We start from the raw sequence: 20279 nt of genomic DNA on the forward strand, positions 1-20279 counted from the left end.
TTTTAAAGGAGTTATGGAGAAGATGTAGGAAGAGAAAAAGGAAATTATTATCAGTATTACTTTTTTTTTAACGAAGAAGACCGACTGACTATTACGTAACGTATTAAATTTATTTTTAATATCGTAAAAGGTAATTTTTATTTTTATTTTCATTTTTATACGGGGAGGAATTAATGTTTTTAAAAAAAAATTGTCAAAATGGATGGTAAGATAAGTAAGGTTTGAGGGCATGTATCTTCTTAAAGGTAAACTTTGGAAACGACCGTGTAAAAATAGGATCTGTAATTATGATAAAATTATTTTAATTAAAAAAAAGCGGAACCTTCAAAAAATGATGATGCTTGTTGTGGTAGTGGTAGTAGTAATGGCGGTAAATTAGAGAAGAATAAAAAAAAAATGGCGTTAACTTTACAACCATTAAAAAAAAAAAAAATTATTTTTTTGAATTAATTTATATTATGGGAAAATACAACAACAAGATAGTTGTAAAAAATTTTAAATATTAATTTAACGAGTTAAGAAGAAGAAAATAATTTTTTTTTTTTTTTTTATTTGCGGTTTCCTGTGGTCCGATCGTAAAAACTTTTGTAATGATAATTTCATTTGGTAATAAAAAAAAAAAAAAAAATTTAAATTTTTACAACGGTCGCAATAAGATTAATTTAAAAAAATGTTTTTTTTTTTTTTTTTTTTTATAATTTAAAATGTAAATTTAGTTAACATAACGACTAATTAAAATTTTGTTAATTTTTTAAAAAATTATTTTTCTTGGGGGTCTCTCTCTCTCTCTTTCTTTCTCTTTCTCTCTCTTTCTTTCTCTTTCTCTCTCTCTCTCTCTCTCTCTCTCTCTCTCTCTCAAAAAAAAAAAAAAAAAGCGAATTTAGTTAAAATTTTTACGATTTTTTATAAAAAAAAAAGTTTATAAACATTTTTCAAGGGGGATTAATAATTTCCTAAAGAATCCCGATTAAATAATTTTATTTAAAACTCATTCGAAGTAACAAAAAAAAAATTCGGGACAATTTCGGGACGATTTCGGGACGTTTGTCTATTTTTTTTTTTTTTTTATTACGCACGTGCGTAAATATTAAACGCAAAAATTTTTTTTGTCCTGATGTTTTTTTAACTGTTACGTCAAGGTGGTTTAGTTGCATTTTTTTTTTCTTCTTCTTAAATTATTCATATGGTCCGGTTTTATTTTTTTTTTTATGATTACGATAATAATATTTGACAAATTTGCAAATTTATATATATAATGGCATTATCAGGTCAAATTTCGCGACTTTATTATTATTATTATTAAATCCTTTTCGACGGGATCGATCGATCGATACAAACGAATTTTATATAAAACAACAAGAAAAATTTTTTTAACCGTTATTATTTTTAATATTGATATAGTTAATATTATTATTATTATTATTATTACATAATAAAATTCCTTGATAATATTCGTGTCCTTTTCCGTGAGAGCTTAACGACGACGACGACGACGACGACAAAATCCGTGAAGGAATTCACGTCAGATGGCATTTAACGGAAAAGTTAGTATAAAAAAAAATCGAAACAAGCTTTTGAAAAACTTCAAAACAATTTAAAATCTTCGTAAATTTTTTTTTTATCGTTCTTCTTTTTTTTTTTTTTTTCAAAACAAAAAAAAAAAAAAATAGTCGATTTCAATGGTTAAATTATACAAATTTGCGACAAATATTTCCTATTAAAAAAAATTTGATGAATTAAGGAAAATCCCACAGTAAAATGGCGGAAAATTTTTTACTTTTGTCGTCTATTGTTCGTAACGTGTTCTCATTATTTACGTGTAATAACACGTGTGTAAAAAATTATTTTATTCGTTTTTATCACGCGAACACATAATTCATTTCATAAAAAAAATTATTTATTTATTTATTTAATTTAAAAAAGTTATTAATGTGAGAGAGAGAGAGAGAGAGAGAGAGAGAGCGTTATGTAACAACGACACTACGTGTATTCCTCCTCAATTATTATTATTATTAATCGTGATCGTAATTTTTAAACTCGATGATATTTTTCATAATATGTAATAAAACCTCCTCGTATTTATTAAAAATATTTATTCAAATATATATATCAAATAATAATAATAATAATAATAATAATAATAAAACAAATGATTTTATTCGTACGAAATAATTTTGATTTCGAGATCGACAAATCGGTAAAAAAAAAAATTTCGAGGAAAATTCATTTTTCGATTTTTTTTTTTTTCGACGTTAAAAACAAAAAATATTATTATTATTATTATCATTATTTTTATAATTTAATTTATTAAAAATTTTTTACGACGTATTACGAAAAAAAAAAAAATTATAATACCGGGAATTGTTTGTATTCGTCGTCGCGGAAAAAAAAAAGAAAATTTTTTTTTTTTTTTTTATTTATTGCTATGTCGCATCATAATTTTTTTTTTTTAAATATTTCTCGATACGATACTGTCAAAGATGGCAACAAAAAAAAAAAAAAAAAAAAAAAAAGAAAAAAAAATATTTAAAAAAAAAAAAAACTAATTTGCAATACGTAGGTAAAAATAATAATAAAACTCAAAGTCGAAACCGGTATTTTGTCACATTTCACATCAACGTCATATATAAATAATATTATTATTATTATTATTATTTAATAAAAATAAAGGCGGTGTAAGAAACATTTTCCCTTTGACATTCCAACATAACACGTTTTTATTATTATTATTATTATTATTATTGTTTAACTCTTCTTCCTTGGGATAAATGTGTGGCGTCACCTTTTTTAAACGCGTCAGCAATTTCCTTTATTATTATTAATATTTTACGTTCGAAATACGTTAGATTTTAAAAATTATTTATTTATTTATTTATTTATTAAGTAGTTATTCCCGCAAAGTATCTTGACACTTTACGTCATTACGAATAATTACACGCACACGCACTCACGCACACGCACAATCATTATCATATTCTTTTTGTTATTATCAATAATAATAACTTGTCGGTTGTTGTAGGGAGGCGGCGTTATAATAATAATATATAATAATAATAATAATAATAATAAAACTCTCACTTTAATAACGAATTATTAATTAATTACCTTACATTAAATTTTTTTTTTTTATTTTTTGTATAAATAATATTATTCATTAAACGGTTATTTATTTAATGGTTAAAAAAAAAAAAAATATTTTATTGTAGGGGTTTGTGATATTAAAATTTATTTGAAAAAGATTTTACGTAAATAGTTTTTAGGATTGACATTTTTTTTTTTTTTTTTTTTTTTTTTAATACAATTTAATGCAAATTTACTTTTCTGGATTTTTTTTTTTTTGTTACACCTGGAAAAAATTTTAAATTTTTATTTTATTATTTTAGTAGTATTTAAAACTCGTTTACGGACACATTCCGAGTAATATAAAAACAATAATAATAATAATAATATTCGCACAAAATTTATTTATTTATTTATAGAAAAAGTTTTTTTTTTTTATTATTTCAAAGCTTTTTTCCTGACAGTTATGATACATAATAATAATAATAATAATAATAATTTAAAGGTTTTGTTCATTTCACATTTAATAAATGAATCATTAAATAAATTATTTATTTAAAAAATTATTATTATTATTATTATTATTATTATTATTATTATTATTATTATTTATGCGGCGCGTGTGTGAAAGAATTTATTTATTTATTTATTTCGCGGATTCTATTGATGATAAACTTTCACATATTATTTTGTTAAATGTTTTTTATTTGATCGACCTTAAAAAAAATTTTTTATAAAATGTAATTAATACGAACAATTACAATATTATTATTATTATTATTATTTAATAAATTTTAAAGGGAGGAGGGGGAAAAGAGAAAGGAAAATGCGTGACGTAAGGGGAGGAGGGAGGGAGGGAGGGGAAAAACAATCGAGAAAAAAATTTAAATTTTTTTTTTTTTTTTTTTTTTTTTTTTTACGTATAATACGTTAAACGTAGAAAACGTCATTATTATCATTTTTATTTATACGGTGAGTAAATCCGGATGTTGTTTTGAATGACTTAAGTTTAGATTTATTGACTCAATTCTGGATAAAATTTTTGTGTTTATTTTTTTAACAACATTCGATGGCGGCGGTTTTTTTTTTTTTTTTTTTGTTAGGTAAATCATTATAATCGTTTAAATTTTTTTTTTTTTTTTTTCGTGAATAATTCTTACGTAACGACGAAAGAGGATTTTTTGAAAAAAATGTCTAGTTTAAAAAAAAAAAAATTTAAACGTTTATGTAATTAAAAAAAATTTTTTTTTTTTTTTTTTTGTTAACGTACAAACGTAGTTAATAATTATTAGGTACGTTGCATGTAATTTTCACATGCCCCGCGTAAAAAACGACAAAATATGCATTTTTTTTTTTTTTTTAAACTCACGCATAAATTTCTTTTTAATTTTTTAAAATTTTTTTAAACATCTTTTCTTCTTTTTTTAATTGACGTTGAAAAAAAAGAAAACTCGACGTCAAAAAAAAAAAAATTTTCTGATTGACGACTCTATGTAAAAAATTAATCAATTTAAAAAAAACAAGATCGGATTAAATTTCCTTGTTTTTTTTTTTTTTTCGGGGAGGGGGGAGGGGAAGGGGAGGGGAATTAACAAAAAGGATGATTGGAAAATAATATCGATTGATCGCGATATTACAATTTTACGTCGTAAATTTTTTTTTTTTTTTTTTTGTATAACGTGTTTTTAACGTAATCGAAAATCACAAAGCTAAACCCGAAACTGTCAAAAAAAAATATGAAAAAGATAAAAACGTGAAATCATCACGCCCCCCCCTCTCTCTCTCTCTCTCTCTCTCTTCCTTTACGAGGAGGATAATGGCGAAAAAAAAGGGAATTTTGTCGAACTTTTACAAAAAAAAAAAAATTTGTTTTTAAAATTAGAATCTTTTTTTTTTTTTTTTTTAAACCTTGTAATAAATAATCGAGAAATAAATAATATAATTATTTCTTATAATTTACAAAACCTTTTTGAAAATAATCTGAAAAAAAAAAAAAAATTTCTTTTAATTATTATTATTATTATTATTATTATTATTATTATTATTATCGTAATCTCATAAAATCATTAATTTTACAAAGTAATGTGAATAAAGTTATAAAAAAAAAAAAGTTATTGAAGTTAATAATCTAATTATTAACGTGCATTACTATTATTATTATTATTATTATGTACGCGATCGTGTCATTAGAATCTATTAGAATTTTTTTTTTTTTTTTAATTTAAGGTATTTTTATATATCGATCTAGTTTTTTTTTTTAACCATCCTACGACCGCACGAGTTCTGATTTTTGAAGGTTTTTTTTTTTTTTTTAATCAATGTGCAATTACAAAATGTCGTCGCATTTTTTTTTTTTTTTAATTTCGCAGTCCTTAACATCTTCACTCCTACATTTCGCACGCACACGCACTCACACACACACACACACACACAAAAACTTTCTACGCGAATGTATGTGCGTGTGTAAGCATCTTACAAAAATTGACCTAGACCTCAATGTTTTAATGTTTAGCATTCGATAAATACATGAAATATATACTTTAATGTTTTCCCATAAACATAATTTGTTTTATTTAATGTTTTGTTTTTGTACGTTGTTCGATATGAAGATTTTTAAAAAAATTATATAATGAATATTTATGATGGTAATTTAATTTTTGCCTTTTTATTTATTTATTTATTTATTATAACGAATTATTTAAATTGCGACATGTTTAATTTTTCAAAACAAATTTTTTTTTAAGGATTTTGATTCATCCGATAATTGTTGCATGTAGTTGCATTATTATTATTATTATTATTATTATTTATAAATAATGTCATTTACGTATGTGAATGACGTAACATCGTAGATTTTGTCATTTTTTACTTCTGCTCTGCAATAAAAATAAATTATTATTATTTTTTTTTGGCTTTTCCCTCGAATAAATATGATCTAAATAAATTATTAAATAATAAAAAATTAAATTTAATAATTTACGGGTTCTTTTTTCCCCAAACGGGAGGGAAAAAAAAACAAAATGGCTTCCAAATAAATTGCAATTCAAAATTAGAGTAGTCGTTTATCATTGCGCAACTGCGCATGCGCGAAAATGAAACGTTTTACGTTTGACAAGTGTTTTCGGTTGATCTATATATTTAATTAATTTTAGTGATTTTATTTTTAGAAATTAGTTTTAAATTATATATCGAAATGTTTGTGATTTGTTGTAGTTTATTATGATATAATTAGTTTTTTAAAACACCCGGTAATTTTTAAGTAATTTTAATTTTAAGTCGCCGGTTAGTTAGGGGTTCGATATGAAAAAAAGAAAGCGTCGGTAATGGATTTTTTTGAAATGATTCTTCAGTACATATGATTACAATGGGTGAGTGAATCATTTTATAATTTAAATTTCACTGTCGCAAAAACGTTAAACTTAACTAGGTAGGAAATGGAATGAAGTCATAAAAATTTCATGAGGAATGACACATCACAACATGACAATTTTACATTTCTTTGAATGATTATAAATGGTTTATGCTAAATGATTTTCTTAATTGTTTGTGATAAATAAGTATATTAGGTAAAATAATGATGGTGTTAATAGAGAGTTGTTGATTATCAATCAATCGGATGTGAAACTTGAGTGATAATACTATTCTTAATTGTGTGCATTCATTGTCTATTGTTTTTTTGTATTTTTCATAGTTTATTTTGTTGTAAGGCAAAACACCTTGCTACATTCATGTTGTTTATCAATTATTAATTACTAGCCTCTACATTATTTGTTTTTAATGCGAACATACCCCATGTTATCTGAGAATTATCATTTGCTAACCGATTAATAATTGTAAGAGAGCAAAATTAGAATCGAACAAAGTTTGAATTAAGACAATTATTGTTTTATTGTTGACCCTGTGACAGTTCAGAACAAGCGAAATGATTTTAACTTCTCATCCCTTGATTAGAGACAGGTTCTCATTGAATAAAATGAACTCGAGAAGACTTATAAAAGTTGTGTGCAGTTGTTGCAATGCCATTCGAACAAAGAACTGTAAAATACCTTAAAAAAGATTTTCAGAAACTTTTACATGATTAAAAATTATACAAAAAATTGGTTTTGAACCAACTCTCTCTCTCTCTCAAGTTAGTAAAAAAAAAAAAAAAAATTCAAAAACTATGGAAAGACACAAATAAAAAAATTTATTCTAGTAAAACTTTGAATCAATGCAGGAATGTCTTGTTTGTTTTGCGCAGAATAAAATTATTGATAATAAAAATATTAATAAAACATGAATATAAAAAATCAGGTACGCGACAACGACGACGACGACGACGACATTTTCTTATTCATTTGATATCACACACACACACATTAGGGAAAATTTTATATGAAACATTAAAACCCATATCGAGTCATATTTGAATGTATGGACAAAAAACTCAGACAGACGAAGTTTTTTTTTTTTTTTTTTTTTATTTAAAATAAAAATAATTATAATAAATTTCACTAACGTAAAATACCACGTTAAGTGATGGTAATTAGACATATTTATATTGACATAAATATTAAAATTTTTTTTTTTTTTTTTTTTTTTTCGTATTCGTCTAAAGGTCGGCTAACAGAATAATAATAATAATAATAATGATGGCGTCTTTTATATGGCGTTACAGAGAAACAACTTTTTTTTTTTTTTTTTTTTTTAATTTATAATTCAAAAATTGAAAATATTTAGACGTAAAAAAAAAAAAAAATTGCGTAACCATTTTGTCGTTGTTTGTTTTTTTTTTTTTTTTCTGAATCAAGTTTCGATTTTAATTAGGATTTGTCATTTATAAAAAAATTATTACAATTATTATTATTATTATTATTTGATTTAAATATAGGGGAGGGGGGAGTCCTTGTATTTTTCCAAAAAAAAAAAAAAAAAAAAAAAGATTTCTTTGCATTAATTAATTAAAAATAATAATAATAATATTTATTAATTTATTATGTTGCACCCACGTTCGTTTTTGATTCGAATAATAATAATAATAATAATAATAATAATAATTAAATAATAATTCAGGTCATATTGCTGATTGTTTGGTTGTTGTCGATTTGTTTATGGAGGAGTTGTCCGGGATTGTTTTTTTCTTCTTACTTTCGTTTAATATTAATGAATAAGTCAATAAATACGTCATCGATTTCGCTTTTTTTTTTTTTTTTTTATTAATAGTTATTGATTTTTACATAATGTTTGATGAGTCTGACGAATTTTTTTTTTTTTTTTTGTTCAAAGTAATTATCAATCATTGTAGACGATATATATATATTTATGAATGACTTGAATCGTTTAATGAAGTGAAAATTTTTTTATTTGCACGATCATATTACCCCTCAGGGTTTTCCACATAATTTTTTTTTTTTTACATGCGGACATATTTACGAGTTTTTCGCGGTAAAAAATTCAATCACGATCTTTTTATAATAAAAATGTGTAACCGTAAAAAAGAGTAAATTTTTTTTTTAATGGTTTTTCAAAAAAAAAAATAAAAAACTAAGAAACCGAATAAATAAAAATTTTTTTCTTTTTTTAATGTTTCGAACGATTAAAATCTTTTAAACATTAATTAGGGCTCTCATTTAAATCGTAATTAATTGTCGTTAAAACGTTTTAAAAAAAAAATTTTTTGTTGTAAAATATAAAATAAGAGGAGGATGTTTATAAAAGGTTACGAAAGGTTGTTGTGTACTTTATTTATTTATGAAACCTGTTTACAACGAACGCACTGCAAGCTTTATTTTTATTTTTATTTTTTTAAATTTTATTTATTTATTTATTTTAAAATTGTTAACTGTATAATTTTTATTAGTATCTATCTGTCTTGGAAAATCCCAAGAGAGACAAACAAACAAACAAACAAACGAATAAAAAAAATTCATTTGTTTGTTAATTTTTTATACTCTCTCGGATCGTATAACGAAAATTTTTTTTTTTTTTTTTTTGTTTAACTCACAGCTTGACTTTGTATATATCCGTGACATTTATTTATTAATTAAATTAATTCATATTTTTACTATTTAAATTTGTTGAAATGATTTAATTGTATTCATACCGTCATTATTTGATATTTCAACAAATATCATTATCATTATTATTTGTTTTTTTTTTTTAATTTTAATAATATGCATATTATAAAAATAACGTGTCGCCCAAATATCACACCAAAAAAAAAGGAATGAAAGAAAAAAAAACAACTTTTTTTTTTTTTTTTTTATAATGTTTACAAATGCGAATATTTTATTCGCATAATTAAATTAATTCAAAAACATACGTAATTTTATAAGTTATTGTAATAATAATAATAATGATAATTACACGTTATATTGAAATAAGGATAAAAATAAGAATGATTATTTTTCCTTAATAGTAAATCAAAAATTAATTTAATGTTGGAAATTTTTAAATTGCACGAAATTTAATAACGTTTAAGTTTTTTTTAAAAAAAAATTTGTATAAACGTGCGCGTTAATTATACACCACAATTAGTTTTACTCGATGTTATTTACACATTCGTTTTATTTTTGTAAAATAATGATGATAATTGTACACGACAGGTTAATAAGAATAATTCACAATGGGGTCGTTTTAACAAAAAAAAAAAAAAAATTTGAAATCAAGAGTTTATGAGCTGATTAGTTGTAGGTGATCTTAGTACGCCCACTTTGCACGTGAGGTCAAAAAAAAAAGAAGAAAGAAAGGATTATTTATAAAGGATGAGAAGATCCGCAAATTTGAATTCCTGGGAATAATCTATTTTGAAAAATCTTTTAACGTGAAAACGACCAAAATAGTAATGGAAATAACATCTTCCGGCGTCTCAAGGTTCAATGGAATTCATGATGCCATTGATTAAATTTGAGGATTTTTTTTTTTTTTTTTCGTTAAATTAGTTATGAAGATTTAAAGGAAACATGAGAAAAAGTTTTTTTACCGGTTAAAATTTAATCACGTGAAAATTATTTTAAAAAAAAAAAACGTGAAATCTTTCACGTATTTAAAAAAAAAAGGAAAAAGAAAAACGCTTCGGGGGAAAACGAAGGAACGTAATTAAAAAGAAAAAAGAAAAAGAACAGACGTAATAATAATGAAATGACAAAGACACGCACGCACACACACGCGACAAGATGGACAGTCCCCCGGAAGTAGACGCCGAAAAAAAAAAAAAAATTTTTTTATTATTCGTGGCAAAAGAATGTAAACACAACGATTGCATCGTCGTTGCCTTGACGACCTTGTACCGGTTTGTAATATTGTCCAGCTATTTCTCCAGGGAAGCTACCGGCCTTGATTGGTTCTTCTTCAGATGAAAAAACTTTGATAACAGTTTTACTGTGATTTACCAACGGACCTGAACCACAAGGCAAAGGGTGAATTCGATCTGACATTAATGTACGATCCGTAAAAAAAAAAAAAAGTTAATAATTTATGTCGATTTTAAAATTTTATCTGCGTGACGTAAACAAATAAATTTAAATTTTTTATTTTTTGTTAAAAAAAAAAAAAAAAAAAAAATTGATTGGGCAACACGGGGAAATTTTTTTTTTTTTGTCATCGGGTTTAATTGATCAATTTAAATTTTGGCGGGAAAATTGTAAAAATTAAAATTTTTTTTTTCTTTTTTAAAGTCGAAAAAACAATTTTATAAAACAAAGTAATAAAATATGGGCCCAACCTTAAAAAAAAAAACCTTAAGTAAAATTACGTCAGGTATAAACCATAATAAGAAATTTTCACGTAGAATTTTCCAGGCACGTCTCAATAAAATAACGATTCATTTCTGTTTTTTCTTTTTTTTATTTTTCGCATGTAGTTTTCATACTTTTCAAACGCAACTTGTTTTTATTATTATTATTATTATTATTATTATTATTATTATTATTATTATTATTATTATTATTATTTTTATTCAAACGTTTCTTTTTTTTTACACTTCTCTCTCCCTCTCTCTCTTTTTTTTTTATCTGAACGAACGAGGATGTAATAAAACCTTGACCTTAGCTGTTTTTCTTTTTCTTTTTCTTTTTTCTTTATCTGAGATTTTTCACACATAACACTATACTACGCTACGTAACCCTTATCTAATATCATTTAATTTGACTAACCAAACACAATATTATTATTATTATTATTATTATTATTATTATTATTATTATTATTATTATTATTATTATTATTTAATAAGAGTTCCACGTGAGTGCCATAAGATATTATTATTATTATTTAAATTCAAAATACCGTGGCAATAGTCATCGACATAAATTTATTACACGAAAAAAAATAAAAATAAAAAAAAAATTTTGTTATTATTATTATTATTATTATTATTTTTTAAACGGCGATTTTCCTCTCGAAATAAATGCTTTGTCCGTAGTAATAATAATAATAATAAATGATATTAGTAAAAAATATATTTTTCCGGTTGGTTTTTTAATGGACCGTGTAAGCAAATCCTGGTTGTGTGTGTGCGTGTGCGTGTGCGTGCGTGGGAGGCGTTAATTATGTGAAGAAAAATTTTTTTTTGTAAACTTTTTGTGAATACCTTAAAATACCTGCTCGATTAAATTATCAAAGTACGATCTCATTAAATTTAATAATTTGCTTTGCTTTTTTTTTATAATAATAAAAAAAAAAAAAATCTCTCATGAAATCGCGATTATTCACTCAAAAAAAAATTATGTTTATTTTTAAGTTTGATATTATCAATGATGAGTAAGGTGTTGATATGGTTTACCCATTATTATTATTATTATTATTATTGAAAACTTTTTTTTTTTAATTTTGTTAATTTTTTCCACGGGCACGAATACAAAAAAAAAAAAAAAAAAAAAATACGAACGTCAAAATAAATTTTATGTATATTACGGTAAAGTGCAAAAAAGTTGCAAACCTTTCAAAATACCTAAAAAGCACGAATAATAATAATAATAATAAATAATAATAATTAATAATAATAATAATAATAATAATGATCATCCTGGGAAAAAAGAAAAATACATAATAAATTTTCAATTTCAAACTTGAATGAACATTTCAACAAAAAAAAAAAAAAATAATAATAATAATAATATTGCTAAATTGATGATAATAATAATTATTACTAATAATATTTAACGAAAATTTCAAAAAAAAAAAAAAAAACTTCTTTTATATTTTTCTTTTTTAAAAAAAAACTTGAAATTTTGTTGTCGGATGAGTTCATTATATTTTGCTGTTCACAATTTATTTACAGTCTCTCTCTCTTTCTCTCTCTCTCTCTCTTTCTCTCTCTCTCTCTCTTTCTCTCTCTCTCTCTCTCTCTCTCTCTCTCTGTCTTTCTCTCTCTCTTCTCTCTTTCGTCTCTCTCTCTCTGTCTTTCTCTCTCTCTTTCTTTCTCTCTCTCTGTCTTTCTCTCTGTCTTTTTCTCTCTCTCTCTCTCTCTCTCTATCGGGTAGCCAGCCGAACCGAGATCAGGATTTTGTTATTCTCGTAAACCTGTTTGTACCAAAAAGGAAAAAACAAAAAAAAAAAAAAATTATTTTATTTTATTTTATTTCATTTTAGTCATCGCTCGTTAGTTATAAAAACTTTAAATAAATAAATAAATGAATCAAAATGTAAACTTTAACCCCTCACCTCATTTTTCGCGTCATCAATCTCTCGTTACTTTCTTGAAAGTTTTTCATAAAAAAAAAAAAAAAATATAAGTTATAGGACGTAACGTTATATCATAGTCTATTGCAAAAAAAAAAGAAAAAAGTAAAATTTATTGATTTATCGATTATAAACGGATTAAATAATTACAATTGATTCGAGTCGGGGCTGCGGGTGGCCGGGGGAGGGAGGGGTTTTTCCGAAGAGGATGTGCGAATGATTTTTTTTTTATAGGTTATTGTTTGTTACATTTAAGGGTATAGTGCCGCAAGACAGACAAGTACTTACTATTGTCATGAAAATTTATATGTATTGAATATTATTTATGGCAGGTTTATTTTTGAGTTCGAAGTCAGAAAATGAAAATCGTTCCTGAGGTTTTTCCAAGCCTAAACGTTCTAGATTTAAATCTTATGTTAACCTGATATTTTTCTTTCTTTCTTTCTATCATATAACAATTCAAGTTTTCGTTTCATTTTAATTTATAATTTAAAAAAAAAAAAACCAACGACGGATCCTGATCCTGTTCAGAGTCGTAACTTGCTCGATAATAATTCAAAATGAAAAATTCCTAAAAGGTTGTAGCTGAGACATTAAAATAAACCGTATAAAGGTTTTTTTTTTTTTTTTTTTAAATTAATGAACGATTTATATTTAAAAACGGAAAAAACCTGTTGTGCTGATTGTAAAAAAAAAAAAAAAAAAAAAGAAAATGTCGCTATTCGAGAATTTTATTAATTTAAAAAAATTTAACCGGATGTGGGAAGCGTAAAAAAAAAAAAAAAAAAAAAAAAAATTTACAACTTAAAAATATAAATACTCTTAAAAACGGGAAAATATTTTTTTGTAACGTGTTGTTAATTCTAAATGAAATACGATTTGAAAATTTTAATAAAATTAATCTGGTATAAATTACCAGATTTTTGCAAGGAAAAAGTTTCTGAACTAACAGCATTTTTCACGTGGAAGTAAGTACGTGGAAAAATAAAAAATAAACTTTAAGAACTTAACGACTGTTGATTGAAAAAAACAAGAAAACGCTACTTCGTAAGCATTTCGATGTATAAAATAAGGAAAAAAAATAAAATACGACGTCTTCTGCTGGTGGTACGACTGATGCCACGACTCGATTCGAATTAAATTTAAAATTACGAATAATTTTTGTTGTTGCCTTTTTTTTTTTTTTTTTTTTTTTAAATTTCGACTACATGTAATGGATGTGAACGAAGTATCTAATTTACGTTGCATAATAATAATAATAATATTTAATTTCGACATTGAAAAATCTATTAGAGTAATAAAGAAGATGAAATGGAACGCGAGTGGAGACGGACGACCTTTGACCCACGAATCGCAAGCGTCAATATCAGATTATCGGAGTAAAGTACGAGAGAGAGCTAGGGTACTTTCTAGTAAAAATTTGCAATTAAATACGTGGGGAGCAAAACGAGAAGGGTCATCATTTTTTTTTTCAAGTAAAATTAAAAGGTTATTATTATTATTATTATTAATTGGACGTTAATAACACTCAAATTTTCCAAAATTTTCTGACGTTCGATAATTAGATAAAGTAAATTATCATTATTATTATTATTATTTAAAAATATTCAAGATCGCGAGAGAGCTTTGATCTGTTGAACGGAAGTAGGGGGAGGAGGAAAATTTTCTTTCTTTTTGTTTCTCTCTGTTAAAACGCCCCACCTTTTGTGGTTTAAACGATTTATTTGAGTTAAATTGAGAAAAAAGAGAAAAAAGATTTCCAGGTAACAAAAAAAAGCAATGCTGCGAATATCTTTTATCTTTATCTTGTATGTGTGTGTGTGTGTGTGTGTAAAAAAATCATGGAGAAAAAGAAGAAGAAGAAAAAGAAGAAGAGGTAACTGGTTGTTTTCCACGATGGTGGGGGTCTTCACACTTGCACCTATCACCTTCCTCGAACGGTGGCATCTGCATATACGTCACACAGGATCCATGAATCTTTCTCCAGTAATTTTTTTTTTCGTAAATTAATGTCGTCCTTTTTTTAAATACTCACAACCCAAGGCATGAGTGTTTAGTGCTATTGTGTGCGCGCGATGTTGACTGTGTAGGTTATTTGCAATGGGCACTAAGTATAGGATTATTTGTTTTTTGGTAAGGAAACTTTTCTTTTTTTCTTTTCTTTTTTTTTTTGTTTTTTGTTTTTTTTTTTTTTTTTTACCTTCTTCTTCCTTTTCATCATTGGTTTTCTACGATGCAAATTTATTTATTTATTTATTTATGGCTTTTAACATTATTATTAGATTTTTTTTTTTAAATTATTTTTATTTACTTTTTTTATTTTAATTTTTTTTTTTTTTTTTAAAGGTGTGTTTAACCTGTTGAGTAATTTTTTTTTTTTATTTTGTTCCTTATTGTTTAAAACAATTAAAAATTTTTTTTTTTTACATTATTTTATTTAATGAATTTTTTTACAAGTACTTTTGTTTTTTTTTTTTTTATTTTGTAACGCGAATTCGTCATTCGTATTTTTGTCGTCTGCTAAAATTTGATTTTAATCAGGGATATTCCATATAGAGGAAAAAAAAAATTAGGAGTTGAAAGGTTGCGAGTTTTTTTTTTTGGTTTCGTATGAACTTTTTAAAAGGTCGCGAAAATCCTCCTTAAAATCCCATGCGAAAAATTATTATTATTATTATTATTATTAGTATTTTAAACGTTTAAAATAATTTATTTAAAAAAAAAAAAAAAATTTACAAACAATTAAGATGACGTAAAAAAAAAAAAAAAAACTAATAAATATGATGAGTTTGTAAATTGAATACGAGTGCTAAATTAAACTCTAACATTTTTTTTTTTTTTTTTTTTACTACTCGTGAGTACTTTTAAATGTGTAATAATAATAATAATAATATTTTTTTTTAATAGTATAAAGAAAGAAAAAAAATTTTTTTTTTTTTTACTATGCCATCATGACATAATCAAGGTCGTAACCGTTGATGTCGGTTTCCCTGGTTTGAAAAAAAAAAAAAAAAAACAAGAATTGAGAATAATCAGACGTGTCAGTAATAAGTTAACGACTTCGAACCACGTTAAATTTTAACTTTTTTTTTTTCGTGCAAATAAGAAATTTTTTGCAATAGAAAATGAATTGCGAATTTTAATTTTGACATGATTTTCTTCTTTTTTTTTTTTTTCTACGCGGGGTAAATATCGTTGCGGGATCAATAGCGGAAATTAAATTTAGTAACGAAAAAAAAAAAAAAAAAAAAAAGTAAGAAAACGTCCTCAACCTGATGAAATGAGAAACAAGATGGCCACCATATCGACCTGCCGCCAGTTTTAATAGCTCTCTACCTCCTCCGGTTATTTCGAAATTATTAAGGTCGAAAGGCAAAAGTTAAATTACTTTTTTTTTTTTTAATTATTATTATTATTATTATACGTAAAACTACCACCATTTAAAAAAAAAAAACCAGTGTTACCAACGTGCAAAAAAAAAAAAACTTAAATATCGTATATTCCCTGAACGAGGGAAATTTTTTTTTTTTTTTATTATGTAACAAACCGTACCCGTCTACGTGTCTTTAAAAAAAAAAAATTTATTTTATCTCAAATGATTTGAATTGTAATTGAAAAAGGTTTTTTTGTTTTTTTTTTTTTAACGGAATTAATTAATTTGAATTAATTAAATAAATTTAAGGAAAAATAAAGAAAGAAAAAAAATTATTTTATCGTAAACTATTGTTTATTAAAAAAAAAATTACAAAACGTGAAACTAATTGTTTTTGGTAAATAAATTTTTCGTGGAGTTATAAATTTAAATTTTCCCGCCTTTTTTTTTTGTTTTATTCTCGACTTTGTTTGTATCCGTGCGAAATATTTTAGAGAGAGAGACACGTCATAATAATAATTGGAAATTATTGAAGAAAAACAAAAGAATGACGTAAAAAAAAAAAAAAAAAAAAAAGATGGATGATAAAATTTTACATTACGATCGTATTAACGACATTAACGATGACGACAACGACAACAACAACAACAACAAACATCAGGACAAAAATTACGCAAAAAATAATAATAATATTAATAATAATAATAATTACATTATTAAATTAATTTTTTTTTTAAACATTTTTGTCGAACAGGTTTTTATATTTATTTCATTTAAAAATGTCACAACAAGAAAACTTTTTTTTTTTTTTTTTTTTATTAAATAAAAATTACCAAATCACAATAGAAATTAAATTAAATTTAAAAAAAAAAAAGCAGAAGAAAAAGAAGAAGCAGAAAATGAATTAATCTAGTATAAAATTAACATTTTATTCAAATTTGTGTGCGTAAACATTGCAAAATATTTTATTTTATTTTTTATTTTTTAACGGGTTAATCGTTTTATACGAAATCATCGTAAATTGTTTTTTTTTATTTTATATAAATTAAATCATGATGTTATTTTATTTATTTATTATTTATTCAACGATTAACAAAAAAAAATTTTAAATAAATAAATGAATAAAAAACAGGAATATTAAGTTTTTTTTTTTTTTTTTTTAATCATTTGGCGACACTGAGGTTACTCAACTTTGAAACAAAAAAAATTTTTTTTTTTAGTCGATTCGATTTGTAATTTAAAAAAGCAGAAGAAAAAAATTTTTTTTTTTTGTCGCGAAAAAAGGGTTTTTGAATTAAAGGAAATGATGATGATGATTGTGTTAATAATCTCGCGGTTTTTTTCGTTAAAATATTTCGTAAGATTTTTATAGCGGTGGAAAAACACAAACTCTGTAACGGCCGCCATTCAATTTTAAATCACATGACGTCATCAAATATTATTTTTTTTACCTGACCACATTTTCTTTGAAAAAAAAAAAAATTTCCACTTTATTGTTGTTATTGATTATTCAGGAAAGAAAATTAATTTTTTTTTTTTTTGGAAGAGGATTAAATTTTTATCGAGGTCCGAAATTTTTAGCTTTATTAATGACAAAACCATAAATTTTGAATTATTTAACATTGAATAAAGTTTATAAAAAAAAATTTATGATTATATTTAAAGAATTTGTCGTTCTTGAAATTTAAAATTTAAAGATGGCGGAGAGGGGAAATTGTTTTTTTTTTTTTTTTTTTTTTTTGTGATTGTCGTACGTCGAAAATAATTTACCCTGTACTTGACTAAAAAAAAAAAAAAAAACATTAATCAAATGTTAATAACGGTATTTATTATTTTATTATTTAAATAATAATAATAATAATTATAAAAGTATAAGTAATAAATAAAAAACTTTCGTTTTTGAAAGGAAGGAAAAACGTTTGACGCGATGATTCAGATTATGAAAAGGGGGGGGGAAAGAGAGAGATAGAGAGAGAGGAGAGGAGAGGAGAGAGAGAGAGGAGAGGAGAGAGAGAGATAAAAGTCAAAATAAAAGCTTTTAAGGTTTTTCAATTTTTTTATTTTTTGGCGGGATATTTAAAATTTTTTTTCTTTTTTTTGAATAAACGGGTTATTAAAAGTGTCGAAAGAAAAATTTTAATAAATTTCTCAATAAATTAATTATTAACACCTTAATAATTTTAGCGAATGGTCAATAATTACAAACTCCTCCCTCCCCACTTAGCATTACTTTATTAAAAAATTCGTGGCAAATAAAAATTTTATTCATACATAAATAAATAAAAAAAAAAAATTAACAATAGATTAAAAGAAAAAAAAAAATTTTCTAATGTTAATGTTAATGTAAATGATCTTTCGCTTTTTTTTTGTTCACTTGGTAAATTTATTAATTAATTTAGGGGTAAAGTTAAAATTGCAATAACGTATTATTCGCGTTGTAAAATTTTTTTCATCAACGGAATAACAGTATTGGTTGTAAAAAAAAAAAAAAAAAAGAAAAAAAAAACATTTAAACGGTTTTTTTAAAGGAAAGTAATAAAAAACTAAGAACTCGTATTAAATAATAATAAAAAAATAAAAATTTTATTTTATTGAAAAAGACAAAAAAAATAATGGTTTGCCAAGTTATGAATAAAAAAAAAAAAACATTTAGCAAGTTCAGCAATTAATAAAAAAAATTTTCCAACATTCCAGTTAAAAGAATTATAATAATAATAATAATTATTATTATTATTTTTTTTTTTTTCGAAAATTTATTTACGGTTATTTATTACGTATATAACGAGTTTACTAATAAAATTTTATGAATTTTAATGTCACAATAAAAGATTTTTTTTTTTTTTTTTTTTTTTACGAAATATTTGAAAAATATATAATGGATTTTAAATTAAGTTCTTAAAATTAAAAAATAATTTTTTTTTTCTTTACGTAATGCAAATAAATTTAAAATAATCACTTCATTAAGATATAATTATAAATCAAATGCAAAAAAAAAAAGAAAAACCTGCGTGAATTTCATTAATTACTTTTTTTATTTTATTTAAAAAAAAAATAAATAAATTGACGATTTTTTTTGTCAATTATAATTTTATAATAACGTTAAAAAAACAGGGGGTGGGGGGTTTAATTGAAAGCTTTTCCTCTCTCGTGAATTATATTCAAAATGCTTAATTAATGAAAAAAAAAAAAAAATATATATATATATATATATATATATATAAATAAAAATAACAATTTTTTTTATTTTATTTTATGCGAATAAGGTTTTTTTCTTTATTGATTTATTTAAATTTACGCATATTATTATTTATTACTTATTTAATAAACAAATAAATAAAACGGTATTTTTTTAAAATTCCCTATTAATTTAAAATCAATGAAAATATAATGAATGTTGTTTATTTCGCTTCTTTTTTTCTCGTGGTATTTAATTTTCAACGGAAAATTTATAAGTAAACAAATTGAAATGTGGCATAGAGTAAATAAATTCGAAACAACGAATCGTCCGTAGCTCGATATAAATTGTTTAAAAACTTTAAGAATTTTCTCGCTGTAAAATGACGTAAACAAATCAATGATTTTTAATGAATAATTACTAATAAATAAATTTAATTAAATTTAATATTAGTTAATAATAATAATAATTTTAAAATTTGTTTTAAATAAGAGATGAATTTGTTGGAACACACAAAAAATAATGTCGTTTAGAATTGCAATTTGTTTTTCGAACTCGTAATTCGATAATAAAAGGTAATAAATTTATTCAGAAGGGGGAAATATTCAGGGAAGCATCGGCTCACAAAATAAATAAATAAATAAAATTTTTTTTTCCTTTTTTTTTATATTATTATTATTATTATTAATAAAGTAATAAATTAAATAAATGGTATAAAAGTGAAAAAATTTTTTTGGGGTTACAAAGTTCAAATTTTTTTTTTTTTTTTTTTATTTATTTAATGGATTGCAAAGAATTAAAAAGTCAATTTGAATTAAAAAATGAAAAAAAAAAAAAATGAAATATTTTATTGAAAAACTTGTTTTAATTCTTTTTTTTCTTTCTTTCTCAAAAAAAAATTATTATATATAATTGTTTTTTTGTTATTATTATTTTCGCGTAAATTATAAAAAAAAAAAATTTCGACATTTATATAAAATTAAAATCCCCCACCCTTAAAAGAAATTTATT

Source organism: Pediculus humanus, genomic scaffold (genome assembly GCF_000006295.1).
Source record: "Pediculus humanus corporis 1103172108231 genomic scaffold, whole genome shotgun sequence".
NCBI classification, from domain to species: Eukaryota; Metazoa; Arthropoda; class Insecta; order Psocodea; family Pediculidae; genus Pediculus; species Pediculus humanus.